We start from the raw sequence: 26464 nt of genomic DNA on the forward strand, positions 1-26464 counted from the left end.
TGGAGACATCATACACTGGATGTTTTGAACTTCCATAAAAGAATACTTTCCAGGCTTAGAATCAGATGTAATAACAATGCAATAGTTTTTTAAAAGCTTCAAATCTAATTTAATTGAGCTAAGTCCTGACATAATAAAGTTTCCCAGGTTCCTGTGTAGAAATAGAATGCCTTGATGTGGTTCACACTTTCATCTTTCAGAAGTTCTTCCATTCCAGCTTACCATGGCCTCAGTTTCTCTAATAGTAATCTGTCTTAGACATTCTCTGAAGGAAGATTTTAAGACAAAAGTTTCCATGTAGGTACTTGATCCATGGGTCACTGTAAAGCATGAAGCAAGTGATTCCAGAAAGCAAGAAGTGATGGATGGTTGGACAGGAAGGAGGAAAAGGCAATACAGGCACTGAGTTGGCCACAGTCAGTTCTGTGGTCCCTTCTGAAGAGCCTTCTGGTGTGTGTTTCAGAATTAACCAGCTGAATATCAAAAGGAACATCTATTCCTTAGCTTCTACCCTGCATTGGTCAAGGGAAGCCTTATTGATCCTCCCCTGCACTTTAGAATGACACATAAGTATTTACAGACATCCCAAGAAGGTGCAATGAAATCAACAAAATTTAAAACAAAAACCCAGGCAGGGATTGAGAGATATTAACACAGACCTGAGTCAAGTGCTGTCAGGTTGTACTGGTGGGAAGCTGGTTGAAACCTTCAAAGGATGGGCCAACACTGCAATTCTGGAATAGGATGTGGAGAGGATTTGAGGCAGAGCCCAAGAGGTATCTTTCATTCCCTTTAGAGTGCCCCTTTCAAGGTAGTGGCCAAACTTGCAAGGATTTACTGGGCACTTACCCTGAGGAAAACATAATTCAAAAAGACATATGTACTCCATTGTTCATTGCAGCACTGTATTATAATAGCCAGGACATGGAAGCAACCTAAATGTCCATCAACAGAGGATTGGATAAAGCAGATGTGGTACATATATACAATGCAGTATTACTCACCCACAACAAAGAATGAAATTGCATTATTTGTAGAAATGTAGATGGACCTAGAGATTGCCATACAGAGTGAAGTAAGTCAGAAAGAGAAAACCAAGTATGGGATAGAAACACATATATGTGGAATCGAGAAAAGTGGTATAGATGATTTTATTTGCAAAACAGAAATAGAGAAACAGATGTAGAGGACAAACATATGGACATCAAGAGGGGAAGAGGGAGTGAGATGAATTGGGAGATTGAGACTGACATATATACACTATTGATACTATGTATAAAATATATAACTAATGAGAATCTACTATATAGCTCAAGGAACCCTACTCAGTGCTCTGTGTTGACTTAAATGGGAAGGAAATCCAATAAAGAAGGGATACGTATACACATATAGCTGATTCATTTTGCTGTATGGCAGAAACTAACTCAGTATTGTAGGACAACTATATTCCAATAAAAGTTAATTTTAAAAAAGAGAATTAGCTGAGCGAGCTGCAGGCTTTACTTTTATAACTAGTTCTAAAGCCATAATGGTACTTCTTTCTCCTCTGTGATCCATTGTGAATTTCCCTTAAATTTGGTAAGACAGGCTAGTCATCTGCCTGGTGGAGTGACCCTAGACCTTTATCCTCAGGGTTCAGAGAAACAACCACATTTTGGAGGCCTATGTGCCATCCTCACAAGATGCTATGCCAATTAATACTATTATATTCTAAGTCAGCAATTCTACTCATGCCAAGTGCTTCTGAGTGATAAGGTGTGTAATAAGTCTACTGGATTCTGTGAATATGGAACCATTCTTCTATCTCTTTAGCTGTAAAATTGGTCTGTAAAAAAGATTCTTCTTTTCAAGATGAAGCCAGCAAAAGAGGGCAGCTGTGCTGTGTTTAGTCAATCAGTCATGTCCAACTCTCTGCAACCCCATGGACTGTAGCCTACCAGGCTCCTCTGTCCTTGTGGATTCTCCAGACAAGAATACCGGAGTGGGTTGCCATTCTCTTCTGCAGGGGATCTTCCTAACCCAGGGATCGAACCCAGGTATCCTTCATTGCAGGCAGATTCTTTACCATCTGAGCCACCAGGGAATATGTTAAATATATGTGCAGCTTTCTATGTAATTTAAATAATGATTTTATGGTGAATGCAACCCACAAGGGTAACAGGATTCCTTTTGCAAATCATTCAGTAAACCCAAGCTCATGTGCACATGTTATGATGGTTAATGGTGATCAAAGGTTAGGGATTTTTGGTAAGAGAGCCATTTAGACTGGCGAAGAGCTGCCTTTTGGTTATGGGAAGAACCTGGTTGATGTTGCCAAGTATGTGGGTATTGAAAGAAAAATAGAAATCCTTAGATGTTTGCTACCTTCTCCTCCCCTTCTTTCTCCCTGGAACAGCTGTCTTAGCTTCAGGAAGCTCAAGTACTGTGGGCCATTTAGAAAAAGAAATTGAAGGTTGAAATTCTGAGTTTGCAAAGTTCTGTTAAGAATAGTCATGAGTTTAAAAAGCAAACTTTTTATGGATTTCTCACCAGCTGCAAAGTGTTTTGTACCAGAAAAAAATGGGCAAGAATGCAGTATGGTACATTTTGCAACTTACAACAAAGACTACTTGAATTGTGTAAGAGAAAGAGAGAGAGCATGAGCAAAGTGTGTATACAGGCCCTGGGGCAGGCACTGCACAGCAGGTCTAGGAAACAAAAGAAGTGAGTCTGTGCGGCTACTGGAGCTCAGACATTGAGTGCTGTAGTTATTCATCAAGAATCCAAAGCAACAGCTGGTCTACAATGATCATGAAGTAGCCAAAACAGAGGCTGTATCATTCTTGATGAGAGAAAGTTTGTGCTAGGTAGTTCATGGATAGCCTCTGTCCCTGACACAGTGACCACGTCATTCATAATTCATTGCATCAGTACCACTGGGCTGAGTCAATAAAGTGATTGACACTCATGGGATGCGATGGATCATCTGGTCCAGTTGGTTACTGAGTATCTTTTTGGTGATGAACGCACATCAGTGGGCATTTATATGGGGCATAAATATTTGGATACTCTAAGGCCACTTCCATGTTCCATCTCTTCTCCAGACTTCCTCGTGTCTGAACATTGATTGCTGTGCCTTCAGGCACAGGAATCAGTGTACATTCAAACTCAAACCACTATCTTCTCCATACATGATAAGCAATAAGCTGTACTGTTCACAATTTTCAACAGAGAGAATTACTTCACCCTGGGTTTTTGGGGGGCCACCTCTGAGGAAGGCTGCAGGGTGACAGCAGTCCATGTCTTGCTAGTCTTGATGTAATACATTAAGATGTATTACATCTTCCCATCTGTGAACTGGACCCACATTCTTCCTCCTCTGTCAGTTCAGTTCAGTTCAGTCATTCAGTTATGTCGGACTATTTGCGACCCCATGGACTGCAGCACATCAGGCTTCCCTGTCCATCACCAACTCCCAGATGTTGGCAATTTAAGTTCACTCAAACTCCTGTCCATCGAGTCAGTGATGCCATCCAACCGTCTCATTCTCTGTCTTCTCCTTCTCCTCCTGTCTTCAATCTTTCCCAACATCAGGGTCTTTTCAAACGAGTCAGTTCTTCGCATCAGGTGGCCAAAGTATTGGAGTTTCAGATTCAACATCAGTCTTCGCAATGAACACCCAGGACTGATCTCCTTTAGGATGGACTGGTTGGATCTCCTTCCAGTCCAAGGGATTCTCAAGAGTCTTCTCCAACAACACAGTTCAAAAGCATCAACTCTTCAGCACTCAACTTTCTTTACAGTCCAACTCTCACATCCATACATGACTACTGGAAAAACCATAGCTTTGACTAGATGGACCTTTGTCAGCAATGCAATGTTTCTGCTTTCTGATGTACTGTCTAGGTTGGTCATAACTTTTCTTCCAAGGAATAAGCATCTTTTGATTTCATGAATGAAGTCACCACCTGCAGTGATTTTGGAGCCCCCAAAAAGAAAGTTTGCCACTTTTCCCCATCTATTTGCCATGAAGTGATGGGATCAGATGCCATTATCTTAGTTTTATGAATGTTGAGCTTTAAGCCAACTTTTTCACTCTCCTCTTTCACTTTCATCAAGAGGCTCTTTAGTTCTTCTTCACTTTCTGCCATAAGGGTGGTGTCATCTGCATATCTGAGGTTATTGATATTTCTCCCAGAAAACTTGATTCCAGCTTGTGCTTCATCCAGCCTGGCATTTCACTTGATGTTATCTGCATGTAAGTTAAATAAGCAGGTGACAATATACAGCCTTGATGTACTTCTTTTCCTATTTGGAACCAGTTTGTTGTTCCATGTCCAGTTCTGTTGCTTCATGACCTGCATACAGATTTCTCAAGAGGCAGGTCAGGTGGTCTGGTATTCCCATATCTTTCAGAATTTTCCATAGTTTATTGTGATCCACACAGTCAAAGGCTTTGGTATAGTCAATAAAGCAGAAATACATGTTTTTCTGATATTCTCTTGCTTTTTTGGTTATCCAGTGGATGTTGGCAATTTGATCTCTGGTTCCTTTGCCTTTTCTAAAACCAGCTTGAATATCTGGAAATTCATGGTTCACATCTTGTTGACACCTGGCTTGGAGAATTTTGAGCATTACTTTATTAGCATGTGGGATGAGTGCAATTGTACGGTAGTTTGAGCCTCCTCTGTCAGTTTCAGGGTGAGTTTCTCAGGATGCAGACTTTGTTAAAGGGATTTAATGTGAAGGTTTTTTTTTTTTTTTTTTTTTTTAGAATAATACCTGTGGAAGGGGAAGGTGGGAGGCAGGATTGGGCAGAGAGAGAAGGGAACTGTGATGCCCTCTCCCTCTCTGGAGTGTCTCCACCAGCCTTGCAAGAAGACTGAAGACCAGGAGACTCTTGAGAGCTGTCCTGACTGAGACAAAAGAACCAGGTCTTTAAAAAAATTTATTTTTGGCTGTGCTGGGTCTTCATTGCTGTGAGGGCTTTTCTCTAGTTATGGTGAGCGGGGGCTGCTCTTCATTGCACTGAGTGAGCTTCTCATTGGAGTGGCTTTCCTTATTGTGGAGCACGTGTTCTGGGTGCATGGGATTCAGTAGCTGCAGCTCCTAGGCTCCAAAGCACAGTCTCAATAGTTGTGGTACATGGGCTTAGTTGCTCTGTGGCATGTGGGATAAGGGATGGAACCTGTTTCTCCAGCATTGGCAGGTGGATTCTTTACCACTGAGCCACCAAGGAAGCCCCGAGAACCAGGTCTTTATATGCTTTTTCAGTGGTCACTGAAAGTAGGTGCTCAAGGAAGGGAGTGATCTTAGGAAAAGAAGCTCTGTCCAGCTAAGGCAAACTCCCAAAGGGCTGACAGCTGAGGGCTAGCTATTACAGTGTGTGATATAATGAATCCTTTATTCCTGAAGGGAGACCTGGGTGGTGAATATCAACATATACAAGAGCAGTCAACCTCTAGAAGGTATGATCTGAGGAAAGGCATTGATACAGGAAAGACAATTTTCAAGGGAGTCTGTTCTCATAATTTGCTTGTTCTTTCTGAACCTGCTCAAGTCTGAGCCCAAGTAAAACATTGTCCCCATTCATACACAGGATGGCTGCTGTGCCTAGTGGACCTTATGGCTTGGTTGATTATATAATACCCGGCTCATGGTGGGCAGCTCTGGCCCGATAGTCATCTGATGTCCTAGGGAAGGCTCCAGAACTGAATATTCACATTTTAATTTATAGGAGACAAGCAAGCTAAATCACCATTAGGAAATTTATCACATTTGTGAAGACCTTGTCCTTAGAAAACATCCGGCTCTGCTTTCAGTCTCTATGGTTTATTGATGACTATAGCAAGTCCATGGAGCACTGGGTTATTAGAACACTAGGGTACACATTAAAGTTGAAAGATACCATATGGTGGAGGAAAAAAATGATATACATGGTATAAGATATAAGATATCCTTACAAAATATCTTTGTTCTTTTGGAAACCAATATCTGAATATAGTCACAATTGAAGCTTCTTTGTTTATAATGTTTTCTTCTCAGGATGTAGTTTCATATAATCCTGAGGTTACTACAGATCTTAGTATCTTAATATCTAAATATCTTAAGGTCTAGTTAATGCCTTTATCTATAATTAAACATCTATGTTTAAAAATATTAATCCTCTAGAAGATATACCAATCTTTTAATTATCTGTTTTAATACTTGACACCTGTAAGTGGAAACTCTTAATATCTACATCTGGCCAATAGATGCAAATATTAGGAGAATTTATGTATAAATTATATATATAAAATAAGAAGGATATATATATATATATCTAATATATTATATATACCTGATATATAAATATGAAAACTTAAGAGAAAATTAATGTAAATAGCATGGACTATGTATAACTCAAGTCTGCAGGACTACGTGGTGATTTTAAGAGAAATCGTTTGAACTTCTTCCCATCAAGATTTGGGGGCTAAATTTCTCTCCCTTTGAAACTGGACCAGCTTTAGCGATTCTCTTACAATTTGGTAGAATTTAGTAGACGTGCGCTCTGTAACTTCAAGTTCAGATCAGAAAAGACTATGAAGCTTCCATCTGGCTCTCTTAGAAAACTCACTCCAAAAGTATTTAGAAACCATGTAAATATGGTTATGCTGATATCTCAATGCTGGAGAAGACAGAAGTACACACTTTAGTCAAGAGCTAGGCCTCCAGCCTATAATCACCCCCAAGTGTCAGCATTTGAGAGTCTTATTTCACAGCCAGCCTTTTCAGATGTTTTTTTGACTGAGTCTCCCAGCCAACATCTGAGAGCGTCTATATCAGAGACCCTTAGGATGAATGTCTCAGCTAAGCATTCCTCAAATTCCTAATATATAAAATGAAAAGAAAAGTGAAATTTTGATTTCTATAGTTTTTTTTCAAGAAGCATTCCATTGTATGCATGCATTAATTTGTTTTTTGTTTAATTTTTTTATCATTATTATTATTTTTTTACTTTATAATATTGTATTGGTTTTGCCATACATCAACATGTATCTGCCACGGGTGTACACGTGTTCCCCACCCTGAACCCCACTCCCACCTCCCTCCCCATACCATCCCTCTGGGTCATCCCAGTGCACCATCCTCAAGCTTCCTGTATCCTGCATCAAACCTGGTCTGGCGATTCGTTTCTTATATAATATTATACATGTTTTAATACCATTCTCCCAAATCATCCCCCGCCTCCCTCTCCTACAGAGTCCAAAAGACTGTTTTATACATCTGTGTCTCTTTTGCTGTCTCGCATACAAGGTTGTCGTTACCATCTTTCTAAATTCCATATATATACGTTAGTATACTGTATTGGTGTTTTTCTTTCTGGCTTACTTCACTCTGTATAATAGGCTCCAGTTTCATCCACCTCATTAGAACTGATTGAAATGTATTCTTTTTAATGGCTGAGTAATACTCCATTGTGTATATGCACCACAGCTTTCTTATCCATTCATCTGCTGATGGACATCTAGGTTGCTTCCATGTCCTGGCTATTATAAACAGTGCTGCGATGAACATCAGGATACACGTGTCTCTTTCAATTCTGGCTTCCTCAATGTGTGTGCCCAGCAGTGGGATTGCTGGGTCATATGACAGTTCTATGTCCAGTTTTTTAAGGAATCTCCACACTGTTCTCCATAGTGACTGTACTAGTTTGCATTCCCACCAACAGTGTAAGAGGGTTCCCTTTCTCCACATCCTCTCCGGCATTTATTGCTTGTAGACTTTTGGATCACAGCCATTTTGACTGGCGTGAAATGGTACCTCATAGTGGTTTTGATTTGCATTTCTCTGATAATGAGTGATGTTGAGCATCTTTTCATGTGTTTGTTAGCCATCTGTATGTCTTCTTTGGAGAAATGTCTATTTAGTTCTTTGGCCCATTTTTTGATTGGGTTGTTTATTTTTCTGGAATTGAGCTTAATTACTAGAGCTAATCAATGAATATAGTAAAGTTTCAGGATATAAAGTCAACACACAGAAATCCCTTGCATTCCTACACACTAACAATGAGAAAATAGAAAGAGAAATTAAGGAAACAATTCCATTCACCATTGCAATGAAAAGAATAAAATACTTAGGAATATATCTACCTAAAGAAACTAAAGACTTATATAGAAGACTATAAAACACTGGTGAAAGAAATCAAAGAGGACACTAATAGATGGAGAAATATACCATGTTCATGGATCGGAAGAATCAATGTAGTGAAAATGAGTATACTACCCAAAGCAACCTATAGATTCAATACAATGCCTATCAAGCTACCAACGGTATTTTTCACAGAGCTAGAACAAATAATTTCACAATTTGTATGGAAATACAAAAAAACCTCGAATAGCCAAAGCGATCTTGAGAAAGAAGAATGGAACTGGAGGAATCAACCTGCCTGACTTCAGGCTCTACTACAAAGCCACAGTCATCAGGACAGTATGGTACTGGCACAAAGACAGAAATATAGATCAATGGAACAAAATAGAAAGCCCAGAGATAAACCCACGCACCTATGGACACCTTATCTTTGACAAAGGAGGCAAGAATATACAATGGATAAAAGACAATCTCTTTAACAAGTGGTGCTGGGAAAACTGGTCAACCACTTGTAAAAGAATGAAACTAGAACACTTTCTAACACCATACACAAAAATAAACTCAAAGTGGATTAAAGATCTAAACATAGGACAAGAAACTATAAAACTCTTAGAGGATTACATAGGCAAAATACTCTCCAACATACATCACAGCAGGATTCTCTATGACCCACCTCCCAGAATACTGGAAATAAAAGCAAAAATAAACAAATGGGATCTAATTAAAATTAAAAGCTTCTGCACAACAAAAGAAACTATAAGCAAGATGAAAAGACAGCCTTCAGAACGGGAGAAAATAATAGCAAATTAAGCAACTGACAAACAACTAATTTCAAAAATATACAAGCAACTCCTGATTCCTATAGTTTTGAGATTATTTGTTAGACAGCAGTAATAACTAATTGGGGCTTAGCAGGTGGCTCAGTGGTAAAGAATCCACCTGCAAATGCAGGAGATGCGGGTTCAAACCCTAAATGGAGAAGATCCCCTGGAGTAGGAAATGACAACCCACTCCAGTGTTCTTGCCTGAAAATTTTCATGGACAGAGGAGCCTGGTGGGCTACAGTCCATGGGGTTGCAAAGAGTCAGACATGACTGAGCATGCACCCAATACTAACCGACTGATATTATCTGTACTACTATTCTGTTTTGCACACTCAATTAACTCCTTTAATCTTGACACAAAGGCAAAGTGAGTGTTATTTCATTTTAAAAGTGGCGGTGTTGGAAATGGTCATTGAGAAAAACATGACTGTAGGTTGACCCACAAGCTGCAGTTGGAGGCTCCCCATCCCTTCCCCATCCTCAGAATGTATGTTCTGTACATCACACCCTAAATGGGAGCCATTTTCAAGGTTGGACCCTTGAGAGAGCACTGTGTTTGTAAGTTTGTCTGGACAGAACACATGGCTGAACCCTGGTAAGAACTCTATATAAGTTTTTAAGATTTTGGCATGTGGTTGTGGACATTTACTCTTGCTGTGGCCACACAAGACAAATCTTTCACATAAGTTCCCTTGCTTCTTAAACTGACCACCTATCAATATAGGTTCCCTTCTTTGGTCCCTCTCTGCCCTCCCTGGACAGGGGATAGTTTCAAATCACGCCTGAACAACTCTGGAGGTTACAAACTGAGATGACAAAAGTGAGATTCAAAGAGGTTTGCACTCTCCTAATGGCATCCAGCTAAGAAGAGGCAATGTTGAAAGTCAAACCCAAGTCTGCCTAACTGTAAGCTAAAAAATACGATTGAGTCTTCTATTTGTAGAGTAGGTCTATTCTTTAAGTGGTGGTTTCCAGGGTAGGGGGAGGATGGGGAACATATCTGATATTAATTGAATTAGAAATATCCATATTTAAATAAAACAATTAAAACATTTTCTGGAGTTCAGCATGTGCAGGCTGGAAATGAAAAATTTGGATGAGAGGGCCCTAGTGAAACAAATTTAACTATTACCATATGAACATTGTTGCCTGAATAGTGATGATGCCAAATGGCTGAGCAAAAGGTATTGGAAATAATCTGTAACAACTTTTGTAAAGATGTTTTGGCATAAAAATGAAGAGCAATTTTATTTTGAAATACTGAAAAGCATGAGTGAAATTATAATTAGTATCTATAAAAAGTGAATAATTATAGTGCTTTGATTTAAATGACCTTTGATGAAATGCTAGTTCTTCAGTATGCCATTACCCATTTAACCTAACATAAGAAAGGAAAAATCAGGGGTTTTTTTTTTTTTTTTTGTCTTTCATCTCCTTTATAAGTCTACTGTCAAAACAGAAATATCAACCTTAAACTACTGTATCATATGCCAAGACTGGTTGAGGGACTGTAATTATTCTTGTTCACACACTAAACATATTTTTCATTTGTTCTGATTATGTATGTGGTTTGTAATTCATTTATACCAAATAAAAGCTCTTTTCTATGTCTATATTCTGCTTTGCTTATGTAGTTTTTTACATATTAACTCTGAATACTGGTAAATAAATTTTCATCAGCGATTACCCCTTCACCTCTGTGATTGCTCTCAAGTCTCCTTCTGAGGTCTTATCCCTGTATGACAGTTGATATTCAGGGAATAAGTGGAATGTCTAGATTATCTTTACTAGGATTCAGTTGTTTAATCCATGGTTCTTGAGTATTCATACGTGGAAGTGTCACCCAGGGTGTATATGATTGACACTATAGATTCCTGGGTCATGTCCCCAGAGATTCTAATGTGAAGGATGCAGAGTGGGGCTTAGAGATCTACACTGATAAGATCTTTTGCAGATGGCCTGCGTATCCTATTTGGATAAATGCTGTCCTGACTGTAATGCCAGTAATTTCAGGAACTCCTATCAGATTGTAGGGTGCCATTTATTATAATTTACTCAGTGCGTCAGGCTTCCCTGGTGACTCAGATGCTAAAGAACCTGCCTGCAATGCAGGAGATCCAGATTTGATCCCTGGGTCGAGACGATCCCCTGGAGAAGGGAATGGCTACACACTCTAGTAAACTTGCCTGGAGAATCCCATGGAGAAAGGAACCTGGCGGGCTGTAGTCCATGGGGTCACAAAGAGTGAGACATGACTGAGTGACTAACATTTTCACTCTTTAAGTGTGTCAATCTCATCCATATAAGGTATATAGGTTCTTAAACATTTCTTTTTAAATTTTTCATACTTTAAAAAATATTGCTCAAAATAAATAAAACCAAATATATATATTTTGAATTATTAATGAAAATATATACAATTCAGCAAGGGTTACAGTATACAACAAACTTACCACAGAATGTATCCTTTACAAAACTGATCATAAGTATATGTGGTTGTATATTTTATTACATAAAATAGAATATATATATATGTATAAGATATATATTCTATGACATAATTATCTACAAAACAAGTGCTCAGTTGTGTCCAACTCTTTGAAGCCTCATGGACTGTAGCCTGCCAGGCTCTTCTGTCCGTGGGATTTTTCCAGTCAAGAATAGTGGAGTGGGTTGGCATTTCCTTCTCCATGGGATCTTCTCCACCCAGGGATTGAATCCAGGTCTCTTGCATCAAGATATATATTCTATGACATAATTATCTAGAAAACATAATAGTTATAAGTGTATGTTAAGAAAAACAATCATTGTTTAATTTAATTTTACTTTCTAGAGTAATTAAAAGTTTCATGACAATTTGCAGATAATAAAAAGTATCAAAGGTTTCAAGCTGGCTGCTTATTTATTCATATGCTTGCCGTTGTCTTGAAATATCAAAGGTTGATATAAAACCTATGAATGATCTTACTAACTGTTCTTAGACTTGATTTATCTTTACTTGTATACTCTTGTTTTTCAGATTATTTACTTCCAGTGTTTCTATGTAGAATTTCTCCTCATAATCTACAAATTGCCATATCTTATCTTAAAATTATCACAAGGTGAAATTAAAAATGAAAAGGACAAAGCTAGTAAAATTTCCTTCATCACAATTCATTTTTGTATTAATTTGGCAACAAGCTTATTAAGTAATCTGTACTACCAGACACTTCCTCGGTACTCAGAATATAAAACAATACAAGTTTACTGCTCACTAACAATGCCTACAATAATAGGTAACAGGTTTCTGCATTTCAAAATCTGTGTTTTCCCAAAGTAATCATTTATCTTTTATATCCCTTCTTTGCTATTAAATTAGTTAGTGTAATATATTAAGAGTAGGGGTTTTGAAGTCTGCATTTGTAAGAACTCTATTCGAATTCTTGCTCACGGATGGATTGTGATATGAAATAAGAATACTTTCTTTATAAAATAAGGATAATATTTAATTCAGTGTTTATTTTCAAAGTATTTCAAAATTTCCCAAAAAAGCAAGGTAATGTGGAGGCTTTACCTTCAGTATGACAGTGTGGGGGGTTCTGTGAACCTGCTTTTCAGCAAAAATTAAAAAAAAATGTAAACACACATACAACTGTTTAAAGTTTCTGGAAATGGGCCTAAGGGCATACAGCAAATGAAGAGTATTCATTCAAGAAAACCTGCTAAAATTTGGCAAGAACCATAAGAATCAATGGTATTTGAACCAAGACTCACTCCCTTCTTTGCTCTCCCATCTTAGTGAGATAGAAACTCCACTCCAAACTTGTGTGATCAAGAACACAGGACTCCCTCTCATTCAAGCTCCAAGTTAGAGGGCTGTTCTCTTAGAAGGGGCAGGACCACAGCATTTCTCATCCTGTTCTGTTGTTTCTTGCTGAACCTAAGTTACCAGCAAGTCTGACTGACAGGGGTGGGGGCTCCTTTCTTCTACTCAACCCCCACTCACGGGACAGGGGCTCTACCTTGAGTAAAGCACCACTGAGAACCCTGAAGCCTGTCCTTTCCTTTGACTGTAAGGTGGAGATTCCATACTGAGAGACGCAAGCTGAGAAGACCCGAGGTTACTGTTTGCTCACCAGCCCCCACCTTCCATTCAGCATGCAGCTCTAAAGCCGTATGTCTTAACATTGTCCTCACATTCAGCTCCAGAGCCATGGCCTATATATTTTTTTTTCTGGAAGGAGAATCAGGCTGTGTGTTGCATGTGTGCTAAGTTGCTTCAGTCGTGTCTGACTCTGCAACCCCATGGGCTATAGTCTGCCAGGCTCCTCTGTCTATGGGATTCTCCAGGGAAGAATACTGGAGTAGGTTGCCAAGCCCTCCTCCAGGAGATTTTCCCCACCCAGGGATCGAATCCTTGTCTCTTATATCTCCTGCAATGGTGGGTGTGTTCTTTACCACTAGTGAGATCTGACTTCATTTGCAAAAAAGTGTGAAAAAATTTAAACCCAGAGGTGTTCTCAAAACTAGCAGGAGTTGTGGCAGTAAACATTTGATGAGATTGTTAGATTCACTGGGAATACAGGCAAAACTGTTGGCTAACTGTTTGCCAGGGAGAACCAGGGAAAAAGACAGCTGTAAAGAGTACTCCTTGTGTCAGAACAAACCTCAAACAGTGATTTTAGGAGCTATCCTTTCAAAGCAGCTTAAATTTCATTGGCCTGTTAAACAATTCATCCCCAGGATATTGTTGAAAACAATAAAGCAATTAGCTGGCAATTGTTGCAGTTTAATAGGTAGGTGAAGGCAGAGAAAGAAACAGTTAAAGAAAGTGCTGCCAAACCACTGTCATCTGAGAATGATCTGGGCTCTCCAAGCCTGTGTGCCTGGATAGCATACGAGGCTTGACAGAGTGCTGGGTGGGGTGGGCTGGGTGATAGACTTCACAAAAACAGCATGGTCAGTAACAGTAACAAGCCCCAGAGGGAAGGTACTGTTGCAGGAAGGAGGATCCCTTCCAGGCCCCAAAACTGGGCTCTTGTCTAACACTTGGAAATGAATTGTCTGAGGAGACATATGTGTTGACAAAGCAGGAGATTTTATTGGGAAAGAGCACATGGGCGGAGAGCAGCAGGGTAAGGGAACCCAGGAGAACAGCTCTGTCACATGGCTTGATGTCTCGGGTTTTATGGGGATGGGATCAGTTTCCGGGTTGTCTTTAGCCAATCATTCTGACTCAAGAGTCCTTCCTGGTGGTGCATGCCTTGTTCAGCCAAGATGAATGCTAGAGAGAAGGATTCTGGGAGTGGTCGGACATGTGGTGTCTCATTTTGACCTTTCCTGAACTCTTCCAGTTGACGGAGGCTTATTAGTTCCGTGTTCCTTACCAGGACCTCCTGTCCTAAAACAACTCATGCATATGGTTACTATGGTGCCTGGCCAGGGTGGGCAGTTTCAATCAGTGTGCTTCCTCTAACAGTAACAGTACCAGAATTGCTTCAATGTATTATCTACAATGTCATTTCCAACAAATAATTCTGAGACACGCAAATAAACAAGAACATATCACCTATACATTGGGGGGAAAAAAGCAGACTGTAAGTGACTAGATGTCAGGTTTAATAGAGAAAGACTCAAAGTAGCATTATAACTATGCTTAAGAAACTAAAAGGAAACTGACTAAAGAGGTAAAGAAAGCCATAATGACAATGTTGCAACAAGTACAACGTATCAAGGAGCTATAAATGATGAAAAAGGAACTACATGGAAATTCTGGAGTTGAAATTTTCAATGAAAACTTCATTGGAGGAGCTCAACAGCAGACTTGAGAAAGCAGAAGAAATAATTAGCAAAGCTGAAAATAAATTGATGGAGATTTTGCAACCCAAAGAGCAGAAAGAAAAAAAATGAATGAAGAAAACTAGACACTCAGAGGAATATGAGACAGTACTAAGTACATCAATGCACACAAAGTGAATACCAGAAGGAGAGGAGAGATAAGAGCAAAAAAAGTGTGAAGAAATAGCAGTTGAAAATTCACAAAGTATATTGGAAAACATTACACATCCATGAAGTTCAGCAAACTCAAAGGATAAATGCAAAGAGATCCACAGACAGACAAGTCAGAGTAAAAATAGTGAAAGTCAAAGGCAAGGAGAAAAATCTTGAAAGTAGCAAGAAGAAAATAACTCATTACTTACAGGGAACCCCACTAAAATAAACAGGCAAATTCTCATTAGAAACAGTGGAGGTCAGACATCAGGGAGAGAACAACCAAGAATCCTAAATGCAGCAAAGTTATCATTCAAAAATAAAAGTAGAAAAAAGATGTTAAAAGATAAGCTAAAAGTGAAAGAATGCATTAATCTCAGCCCTATCTTTGAGAAATCTAAAGAATTTAGATCTATCTAAAGAAATCTAAAGGCTAAAAGCAAATGATCTTTTTTTTTTCAAATCCATACAAGAAAACAAAGAACACTATAAAGGTAATTATGCAGTTGTGGAATTACATAATATAATTGTAAAAGAGAGTATAAAAGTGTATTTCTTATCTCTTCTTGTCTTTTAACTAATTTAAAAATCAATTGTATAAAGCAAAAGTGAAGTTGCTCAGTTGTGTCCAACTCTTTGCGACCCCATAGACTGTAACCTACAAGGCTCCTCTGTCCATGGGATTTTCCAGGCAATAGTACTGGAGTGGATTGCCATTTCCTTCTCCAGGCGATCTTCCCAACCCAGGACTTGAACACGGGTCTCCCACATTGTAGACAGACACTTTACTGTCTGAGCCACTTGTTGAACTTATGATATATAGAAATGTAATATATTTGCCATTAACAGCACAAAGGAGGTGAGTGCGAACACAGCTTAGTTGGGCTTAGGAAAATTCCAAATGCTAACTCAAATTTGTAGAAACAAAGCAATACATCCAGAAGCAGTAAAGGATGATGATTCATGGTCTTTCCCGTAACCCCTCTTTGCTAAATGTGATACTGATTTTATGTGCTCTGTTTTTTACCCTCTCCTGGAATCCTAGGTAGTTCCCCTGCTTGTACTCTTTTGTGATGCAGGAGGGAAAGAAGAGAAAGAAAATTAAGAGGCAGGAGCCAAGGATCAACAAGGGGTCCCTCTGCTGCATTTCCCAGGGGAGCTGAACCCTGGGAGTTAAGAGAAGTTATATGTAAGAAAAGAGAACTTAAAGAATGGCAGTGGAATTTCATCAGGATATTCGATCAATTTACATAGAAAGGAGAACTAATTTTGACATTACCTTTGGTTTGCTGATCTGTGCTTTGGATAGGAAGCTTTCTGAGCTATACTATTTTTAGGGAAAAAAATACCTACTACAGTCTCTACTAGCTTTTCTCACATTTGCTTCAAGTTTTCCATCAGTGATTTTTTTCCCCATCTTATATTTTAGACATTTTACCACTTGGTCCGAATGATACTTTTTATTTTTTACATCAGTGATGTTAATGCTGATGCTGAAGCTGAAACGCCAATACTTTGGCCTCCTAAAAGGAACAGCTGACTCACTGGAAAAGACTCTGATGCTGGGCAAAATTGAGGGTAAAAGGAGAAGGGAGCAGCAGAGGATGAGACGGTTGGATGGCTTCATTGGCTCAAAGAACATGAATTTGAGCAAACTCCAGTGGATAATGGAAGACAGAGGAGCCTGGTGTGCTACAGTCCATGGGGTCACAAAGAGTTGGGCACCACTTAGCAACTGAACAACAACAAAGTTAATTAATAATCTTCTTTATTATTTCATTAATGATATTAATTGTTAACATTTCCTAGCCAAATAAGAGGCAGTTTGAAATAGAGTAGTTAAGTGAGAGATTGTGTTTTAGTATACTTTCTGTCATAAATACCCTGGTGGCTTTGGATTATGTATTTAAATCCTTTGAGTATCAAGTCTTTAACCTGTTAAATGATGGGGATGAATTGCTCAGAAGTTGCAGGGGTAGATTTCAGTAGGTTTGTGAACACCCAGAAACTGTATGTACAATTTTCTCAGTGTATATGTTTAGTTTTTGTTTGGTGGTTTTAATCAGGAAAGAGATTCTATAACTTTCCAATGATTTCCCAATGATGGAATGATTTCCCAATGATAGAATGATTTCCTTAGAAAGGTTAAAAAAAGCCCTCTGGACTGTGTTTCAAGATCTCTTATAGCTTTAAAATTATGTAATAACATTAACTAAGCATTGCATTTTTCCAATCTTGAATATTCTAACTTTGTTTACCTATTGCCAAGCAAAATGTGATTGCTTCTCAGTTTATTCAGTGTCTCATTATCTGTGAAAGGACTGGTTCAAAAATGAAAAATATTTTGTTGGCCTCTCCTATTATGTATTCCTACGTCAATACTCCTTGATTCACAAAGGCTGTGTGACTGCTTTTGTATTGGAATCAAAAGAGAGGTGTCACCAGTTCTGCTTTTTGTTTGTTTAAATCTATCTTTTCAGCTGGAGTCTTAACAGATCATTTAATCCAGCCCATTCCTGAATGTTGAAAATAAGGAGCATGAAGGGAAACTAAGCATTTCACTGATTTAATTAAGACTACACTTCTAGTCCTGAGCAGCCGTGGGGTGAGTATCTTTCCACCAGTCTTTCCAGTGTTTTTAGAGCCTTATCTTGCTTTTTAGGTTGTTTGTTTTTTGCTTGTTTTTCTTTTTTTCCAATCTTTTAGAGCCTTGTTTTACTTTATGTTGAGATTTTACACCTCTATTTTATACTCCGTCATGAACTATACTGTCCTTTTACAAAAGTAGAAGACAGTGGGAAATAGTCTCATGTGATTCAATCAGTAGTGGATGAAGCATGAAAAAAAAGATTCCTTTAAAAGATGTTTGAGGAAGTATAGCTTTGTTTCATTTCTAGTGAAAGGGGTAAAGTAATTTAAATGGATCTTGTTTATTAATTGACACATAGATTGAATTGAACTTAAGAGCACACACTGCAACTTTAATCACAGTTTAATTCTTGCCTTTAGAGTCTTAGCTATTAATAACACTTTTTCTATAGATGATCGGGATGTGACTCAGTACACAAAATGAGGGAAAGTGAAAAGCCTATTTTATGTGTAATGTTAAACACAGAGAACACACTTATTTTCCTTGATGTTTGTGAGCTAGTCAAAATCATCTCACCTTTATTTACCCCAGAAGAAAGCTAAATGACATTCCTTCAAGAACTGGGGGAATACACTATTTGAATCTTGTTTATAGAAAACAGTGGAATATTTTCCAGGTGACTGTTTCTAATAAAAGCATGTAAAGCTCATTAAAAAAAAACAATGAACATACATAAGCAACTTTACAAGACCCGCTATGGAAGGATATAGGAAAATTTCATATCCTAGAAAATAGTTAAAGAAGGCACATTGGTCAGGGTCCTGCCAGAAAAAAAGAAATTATTTGAAGTCCTTCAAACACAAGAAAGTCGATAAAAGGAATTTCTGATACATGAATAGAAGAACAGCTGAACTGGTTTTGATTGGAGTAACCCAGAAATTAGGTACAGCAGGAAGCCCTTACTTTCCCAATGGAGAGTAAAACAAAGGGAGAGATGATATTACTAGAACCCAGAAACAAGGGCATCTGAAGAAGGTAGAACCACAGCAGTGGCTGCCTAGCAAGAGATAAGCCATGGATAAAATACAGTACCTGTAAGAATAGTCTCTGGAAACAGAAACACCCCAGCTTCTCCTCCCCCTAAACTTCCATGAGTTTCTCTCAATGCTAAACTTACTGGGAAGCTGAGAGTAGGGAGTCTGGGAAATATAGATTAACATAATGCAGAGTAGAGAGGAGAAAGAGTGGTGAAAGACTCTGATAGCAGACAGGGAGAGGACAAACAACTGGAAAGGTAGTCTATTTGCAGAAACAATACCAAATATTCAATGATTATATGGCAGTGTAAGAAAATATGTAACCAGGTGCTTAAAATTAGATGGATACTTAACTTTTCATTAAATATGAGACATGTCTCTGGTTGGAAGGTACATAGAATCAAGAGAAGCTGAGATGAGATGTGACTTGTCCTGTGACAAGATTTGATGTGCAGAAAAAGTAGGGAGCTATAGAGGGAAGAGATGTAGTGAAAAAAAAAAAAGGCAATGAATTATCTGGAAGTATATATATGAAATGGGGGTGGAGAAGGAAATAGGTGGTGTGCTCAAGTGAGGAGACCAGGAGAATAATTCCTTCCTCCTCTTTCCCTTCCTTTTGTCCTTACTTCCTTTCTCCATTAAATCAGTAAGTGTTTATTGAGCACCTTCTATTTGCCTTTTAAAAAACTTTTTAGTTTATATTGGAGTACAGTCAATTGTATTAAATAGATAGCATATTAAAAAGCAGAGACATTACTTTGCCAGTAAAGGTCTATCTAGTCAAAGCTATGGTTTTTGCAGTAGTGATGTATGGATGTGAGAGTTGGATAATAAAGAAAGCTGAGCACCGAAGAATTTATGCTTTTGAACTGTGGTGTTGGAGAAGACTCTTGAGAGTCCCTTGGACAGCAAGGAGATACAACCAGCCCATCCTAAAGGAAATCAGTCCTGACTATTCACTGGAAGGACTGATGCTGAAGCTGAAGCCCCAATACTTGGCCACCTGATGTGAAGAACTAACCCATTGGAAAAGACCTTGATGCTGGGAAAGGCTGAAGGTGGGAGGAGAAGGGGACGACAGAGGATGAGATGGTTGGATGGCATCACCCACTTGAAAGACGTGAGTCTGAGCAGGCTCCAGGAGTTGATGATGGACAGGGAATCCTGGTGTGCTGGAGTCCATGGGATCGCAAAGAGTCAGACATGACTGAGTGACTGAACTGAACTGATAGTTAACAATGTTGTGACAGATTCAGGTGGACAGCAAAGGCACTCAGCCATACATATACATATATCCATTCTCTCCCAGACTCCCCTTCCATCTAGGATTCCAGATAACATTGAGCAGAGTTCCCTGTGCTATATAGTCGGACTTTGTTGATTATCCATTTTAAATATAGAAGTATACATGTCAATCCCAAACTCCCTAACTACCTTTCTCCCTAACTTTCCCCCTGGTAACCAGAAATTCAATCTCTAAGTCTGGGAGTCTGTTTCTGTTTTGTAAATAAGTTCATTTGTATTGTTTCTTTTCAGAGTTCACATATAAGGGATGTCATATGATATTTCTCCTTCTCTGTCTGACTTACTGCACTCACTATGATAATCTCTAGGTCCAGCCATGTTCCTGTTAATGGCATTATTTCATTATATTTGCCTAGTGTCCCATCGCTCAGTCATGTCCAGCTCTTTGCGACCTCATGTATTGCAGCACGCCAGGTTTCTCTGTCCTTCTCCATCTCCAGAAGCTTGCTCAAACTCATGTCTATTGAGTCTGTGATGCCATCCAACCATCTCATCGTCTGTTGTCCCCTTCTCCTTCCTTCAATCTTTCCCAATATCAGGGTCTTTTCCAAAGAGTCAGCTCTTCGCATCAGGTAGACAAAGTATTGGAGCTTCAGCTTGAGCATACAATAACCTATAGTAGGCACAAGATACACAGTGAATAAAAAAGCCTGGCTCTTGCCTTTGCGAGGTTTACAGTTTAATTAAATAAATAAATAATACATCATTAAACAAAGAAATGTGTCATTTCAAGCTGTGGAAAGGCTATAAAGGAAACAAACATGATGACATTAAACATAAAAATGTTCCATAATAAGAAACAGATCAGATCTTTTGACCCTTCATGCAGAAAGTGTTAAATAATATTTTGGTCATACTTCCTGATACTATGGAAAATGAATGATTCATTGCAGATTCTTGACCAAGGAAGTGGCATGGGGGAAAAAATGCTGTTTTTTGCTTTTTGTGATGGAGTAGACTCAATATACTAGGCTATGACAGCAAGATAAAATATAAATTTAAACTGTGTCAGCAGTTGTGGACAGAAAATAGCTAGCCAAGATATCTCAACTTAATGACAACTTTGATTTGGGATTTAAGAAGAAGTCAGTTTGATGAATTTAACTTGGATGTTAGTGTTAGCTGCTCAAGTTGTATCTGACTCTGTGCGACCCTATGGACTGTAGCCCTCCAGGCTCTTCTGTCCACGGAATTCTCCAGGCAAAAATACTGGAGTGAGTAGCCATTTCCATCTCCGGGGAGCTTCCCGATCCAAGGATCAAACCCTGGTCTCCTGCATTGCAGGCAGATTCTTTACCGTTGGAGCCACTTGGGAGGTCAGAATAATAACGATGTCATTAATATGAAAAGAAATGTTGGGAAAATAAGCAAATCTACAGAAGAAAGAACTGTTTTGAACACATAATCTTAAAGATGATTTCCATTAGAAAAGTGATGCAGATAATTCACCTGATGTGAGTGATTTATTTGTAAATAGTTAATAAAGAGAAACTTCAGTGCGGGGATGGTCAGGGTATGCTCATAGAAATTTGGAGTTTTGTAATATGCTTTTAAGACAATCACAGAGTGTAATACCAGCTACATGACCATTGCTTTTATGCTGTCTTCTAGACTTCCTAGGCTTGAAATAAAGATAATGTACTACTGTACTAGACACAGTATTGCACAGCAAGGTCCACAAACGCACAACCACTTGCAGAGCTGAAAGGAAACAAATAAATAATTTTTAAGAAAGCTTGTGGTAAGAAAAATCAGACTGTTTTCTCAGACCAGGCACTATTCTGCCCTGCTCAAACTGTTGTTAGCTTCTGTCTTTTTGAAAACTGGAGGCCCAGAAAAAGTCACATTAAGATAAATTACATCTGTTTCTGACTTGTTTGGTCAATCTTGCTTCTGTTAATTATTTGTGTCCTTGGCTAATTAAGTTTGAGATTTAATCTAATCTACATGTATCTGGGGAGGGTAGGGAGGTCTATTTTTGCTTATCCACAATCCCAACACAAAAGACTGTAAGTTCAGCAATGAAAACTGTAATACACTATTTTTTTTTTTTTCAGCTTGGAAGTTAAGAATAAAAAGTGTGAGCAATACTTCTTTGCTAGTGATTTCTTTATCTCAGTGTTCAAGAAGAGGTTGCATGGCAACTGCTTGAGGATATTGCAAAAAGAATTCAAAGTGAAATTTGAAACTAATATCATATTGTATGTTAATTATAACAATAAAAAAGAATTCAAAGTATGATGAGGATGAGAATTAGAGGAGATTGTGTCTAAAACATCTTCTATCATATGCTTTATTGTAATGATATCAACACAATGAAGTTAATAATAATTTGAGAGCTGTCTTTACATTACAGTATAAGTCAAACAAGTTGCCATTGGCAAAGTAAAAAGATGAGTCTTATCTGCAGCAAATATTTCCCACATCCTGACCAATGAAATAATGGAAAACAGACTGGGAAAGAACAGAATTCTGAATCATATTACAAAGGAAGCTTTAAAGTTTCCAGGAAAGTTTGGACAACTCTCCTTGGGAGACTCTTGTAAGGTGTACAGAGCTATGAATTAAGTGCTCATGAGAAAGAGGATTTTTAGAAGCCAGAAGATAGATGTTTAAATATGCTTATGCTATTTTATTTGAAGCCAAAAAAGGAGACACTGGGATTGTTTGTCATATCTTAACTGTTGCTGAGAAACTAAGAAAGGTATTTCCAAACTAAGATGCCAGCTAACGCTGGAAAACCTTGGGGGCTGCTTGCCAAGACTATAAACTCCATTTGTCACAGAGCCTGTGTAGTACAGAGCTTCTTCTAAATTTATCGTTTCCATTTGTTTTTGTCATGGGATTATAAACAATGTGAGGTTAGACGCATGAAATTGCTATATGTGTTGCTTCTTTTAGCTCTGTCAGAAGCAGCTTTGTTTAATATCAACTGCACTGTTAAAATCTATAAGGACTCAAATCCACTAGATCCTAAGGTTTTAAAAGGTTTAGGGATGGTTACCTTGTTCTTTTCTGTAAGCTCTACATTGCTACGGATGAATGAATGAAAGAAGAAAATGAATAAATTATGGACTAAAAATCACCTAGAGGTGTTTATTCAATGTTTTGTGAAATGTGCTATTGAGTAGTATGGTAAATAGGACAATATGAAATTGCTGATATATTATTATTGATCTATAGAAGTGGTGATTTCCTGTGGTTCATCTGACTAGTTAGTAGTTCATTTTCTTTCCTTCTCCACAGTATCATAATCAGGATAAATCAGTTTGTTAGGCCTCTATTAAGGGCTGGATATTCAGATAAGTGTTTTTCCATGTTATCTTGTTTCTACTGCTAAGTTGCTTCAGTCATGTCCGACTCTTAGCGACCCATGGACTGCAGCCTACCAGGCTCCTCTGTCCATGGGATTTTCCAGGCAAGAGTACTGGAGTGGGGTGCCATCGCCTTCTCCGCCATGTTATCTTATTTAACCCTTAAAGCAACCCTCCATGAAACCTCCATGAAGTTGCTCAGTTGTATCCAACTCTTTGCCACCCCATGGACTGTATGCATCCTCCATCCTCCATCCATGGGATTTTCTAGGCAAGAATACTGGAGTGGGTTGCCATTTCCTTCTCCAGGGGATCTTTCCAAGCCAGGGATCGAACCCGGGTCTTCCGCATTGTGGGTAGACGCTTTACCGTCTGAGCCACCAGGGAATCCCTAAAGCAACCCTAGTAGACAGAATTCTAAAATGGCTTCTGAGATCTCCACCCCAGTGTACATTTTTGTATATTATCACTGGAACTGTGAATCTTGTAGATTTTATGTATATAATTAGATTGTGTTATGTAGCACCGTTGACTTTAAGAAAGTGAGATTATCTTGGTGGGCCAGACCTAATCAGACAAACCCCTTAAACAGTATGGGTGCATAGATGGAGCAAAGAGGAATTCAGAAGTTTAGAGCAAGAGAAAGATTTGATGTGAGGGAGATTTTTCCATTGCTGGCTTTGCAGATGACCAGATGTCCGGGAATGTGGCAGCTTCTAGATATTGAATGGTTGTCCACTGATAGACGAAAGGATAAAGAAGATGTGGGACATATATATATATAATGGAATATTAGCCATGAAAAGAAATGAAAGTGGGTCATTTGTAGAGATGTGGATGGGCTTAGAGTCTATCATCCAGAGTGAAGTAAGTCAGAAACAATAAAGCAAATGTTGTATATCAATACACATATGTGGAATCGACAAAAATGGTACAGATGAACCTAATTGCAGGGCAGGAATAGAGATACAGAGGTAGAAAATGGATGTGCGAACATGGGGCAGGGGAAGTGGAAGGCAGGATGAATTGGGAGATTAGGTTTGATATAAATACACTACCACATGTGAAATAGATAGCTAGTAGAGAGCAGCTTCCAGTACAGGGAGCTCAGCTCAGTGCTCTGTGTTGACTTAGATGGGTGGGATGGGAGAAATGGAGGTCAAAGCCGGTGGAGAGGGGGTGGTCCATGTATATATATAGCTATTCACTTCATGGTACAGCAGACACTAATACAACATCATACAGCAATTATATTCCAATTAACAAAAAAGGGTGGTCCTACACCTACAGTAATAGGAAAACAAAAGACTCAGTACAGCAAGAGCAAGGACATACATTCTGCCAACAGCTCGTGAGCTTTCTGCACGCTCGTGTTTAGTCACTCGGTCCTGTCTGACTCTTTGTGACCCCATGGACTGTACCCCACCAGCCTTCTCTGCTCATGGGATTTTCCAGGCAAGATTACTGGAGTGGGTTGCCAGTTCCTCCTTCAGGGGATCTTCTCGACCCAGGGATGGAACTCTCATTTTCTACATCTCCTGCATTGCAGGCAGATTCTTTACGGCTGGAGCCTAAACCCCAGATGAAAATTATAAATGTAGCTGAAACCTGGGTTTTATCTGGTGAAGCACTGAACAGAGAACCCAATCATGTGCAATCCACAGAAAGTGAGAGTATTTGTGTTGTGTTTCAGTTCAGTTGAGTCACTCAGTTGTGTCCGACTTTTTGCGACCCCATGAATTGCAGCACGCCAGGGCCTCCCTGTCCATCACCAACTCCTGGAGTTCACTCAGATTCACGTCCATCGAGTCAGTGATGCCATCCAGCCATCTCATCCTCTGTCGTCCCCTTCTCCTCCTGCCCCCAATCCCTCCCAGCATCAGAGTCTTTTCCAACGAGTTAACTCTTCGCATGAGGTGGCCAAAGTACTGGAGTTTCAGCTTTAGCATCATTCCTTCCAAAGAAATCCCAGGGCTGATCTCCTTTAGAATGGACTGGTTGGATCTCCTTGCAGTCCAAGGGACTCTCAAGAGTCTTCTCCAACACCACAGTTCAAAAGCATCAATTCTTCAGCGCTCAGCCTTCTTCACAGTCCAACTCTCACATCCATACATGACCACCGGAAAAACCATAGCCTTGACTAGACGGACCTTTGTTGGCAAAGTAATGCTGTGTTTAAGTCCATATGTTTGTAGTGTTGGTTTTACAGCAATAGAAAATGAAGGCAAATCGTCTAAACCTTTTCATTTCATGTTACAAAAAAGGAATGAAGACTTGATAGTAATGCCTAATTTTCTCAAGGACAAACATAAAATGTTTTAACACGAAGATTTTTGATTATGTGGCTAATATATATATATATATATATATATATATATTTCTAATGTGCCCTTATGCAAGAGGTTTGGAAGAAGTGAGAATTAGAGTTCTGTCAAGTTCATGGTAAATTCTCCATAGATGAGAGGGCACAAAAAAGTCCTAGGGAAGGTCCCTTACTTGTGACTCTACCACGCATTTGATATTTCTGGGTGTTTTTATGAGGAAGGTAAAGAGCCTCTGTGAACGCAGTTTGGGTCGAAAGATATTTGGCAAGAAAGAATCGCATGTGTCAGGTGAGCTTTAATATCTTTTTAAAGTTGAAGATGCATTTGTGGTTTGTGGCAACTTGCAGAGTTCATGTGATTCTTGCTGAGAAAACAGCACACCAAGTCCAGCATGTGATGAACTATTTTCTTATAAATCACATTATGCCATTTCATCACATGTTGCTATGTTTTCTGTGGATATCCAGGACTAAGAAAAGCAGCATTTAAAAAGATCACCCAGTAAGCTCCGTATCTTATTACATTAAACATTGTGTGTGCATGGGGTGGGGTGGTGGGGGGTTGTGTGACTATGTGATATCATTCTGATTTCTAAAACTGTGGCATGGGATGGTCATATTTCATATAAATCATGTAACTAAAAAAAAGTCCTAAGGAGTTTTTTTTCCAAGTTACTTATAATCCCAATATACAGAAACTTACTGTTTTTTTTAAAATCAGCTTTCTTCTAGACATAGAGTATTTATTTGCAGATAAAAGGTAGAACAAAGATTAATACACTATAATACCATTTTAAAATAAATAAAATAAAATTTTACTTGGGAGAAAAGAAATTAAAGGCATGCTGAACTTTAGATAATTGACTTACTAATCCCATGATATGTTAGTTCTAGAAGAACTCTCTGAAGCAGAAATGGGAAAACTTCTTATGTAGAAGACCAGTTAGTAAGTATTTTAGTCTGTGAGCCACACGTGTTCTCTCACACATATC

General features: G+C 38.7%; 1 long non-coding RNA gene across 1 annotated transcript in view; it reads left to right on the top strand.

Moving 5' to 3' along the window:
- Window positions 1-17295: 17295 nt before the first annotated feature.
- The window catches only part of LOC147370404 (uncharacterized), a 39532-nt gene continuing 30363 nt past the window's right edge, over window positions 17296-26464 (top strand). The window contains exon 1 of the long non-coding RNA XR_015166136.1: window positions 17296-17508. This is a non-coding gene — a long non-coding RNA (uncharacterized LOC147370404). The remainder of the gene's footprint in view (window positions 17509-26464) is intronic.

Source organism: Bos grunniens, chromosome 6 (assembly GCF_055505025.1).
Source record: "Bos grunniens cultivar Pamir isolate PY7600 chromosome 6, Bosgru_T2T1.0, whole genome shotgun sequence".
In the NCBI taxonomy this organism is placed as follows: domain Eukaryota; kingdom Metazoa; phylum Chordata; class Mammalia; order Artiodactyla; family Bovidae; genus Bos; species Bos grunniens.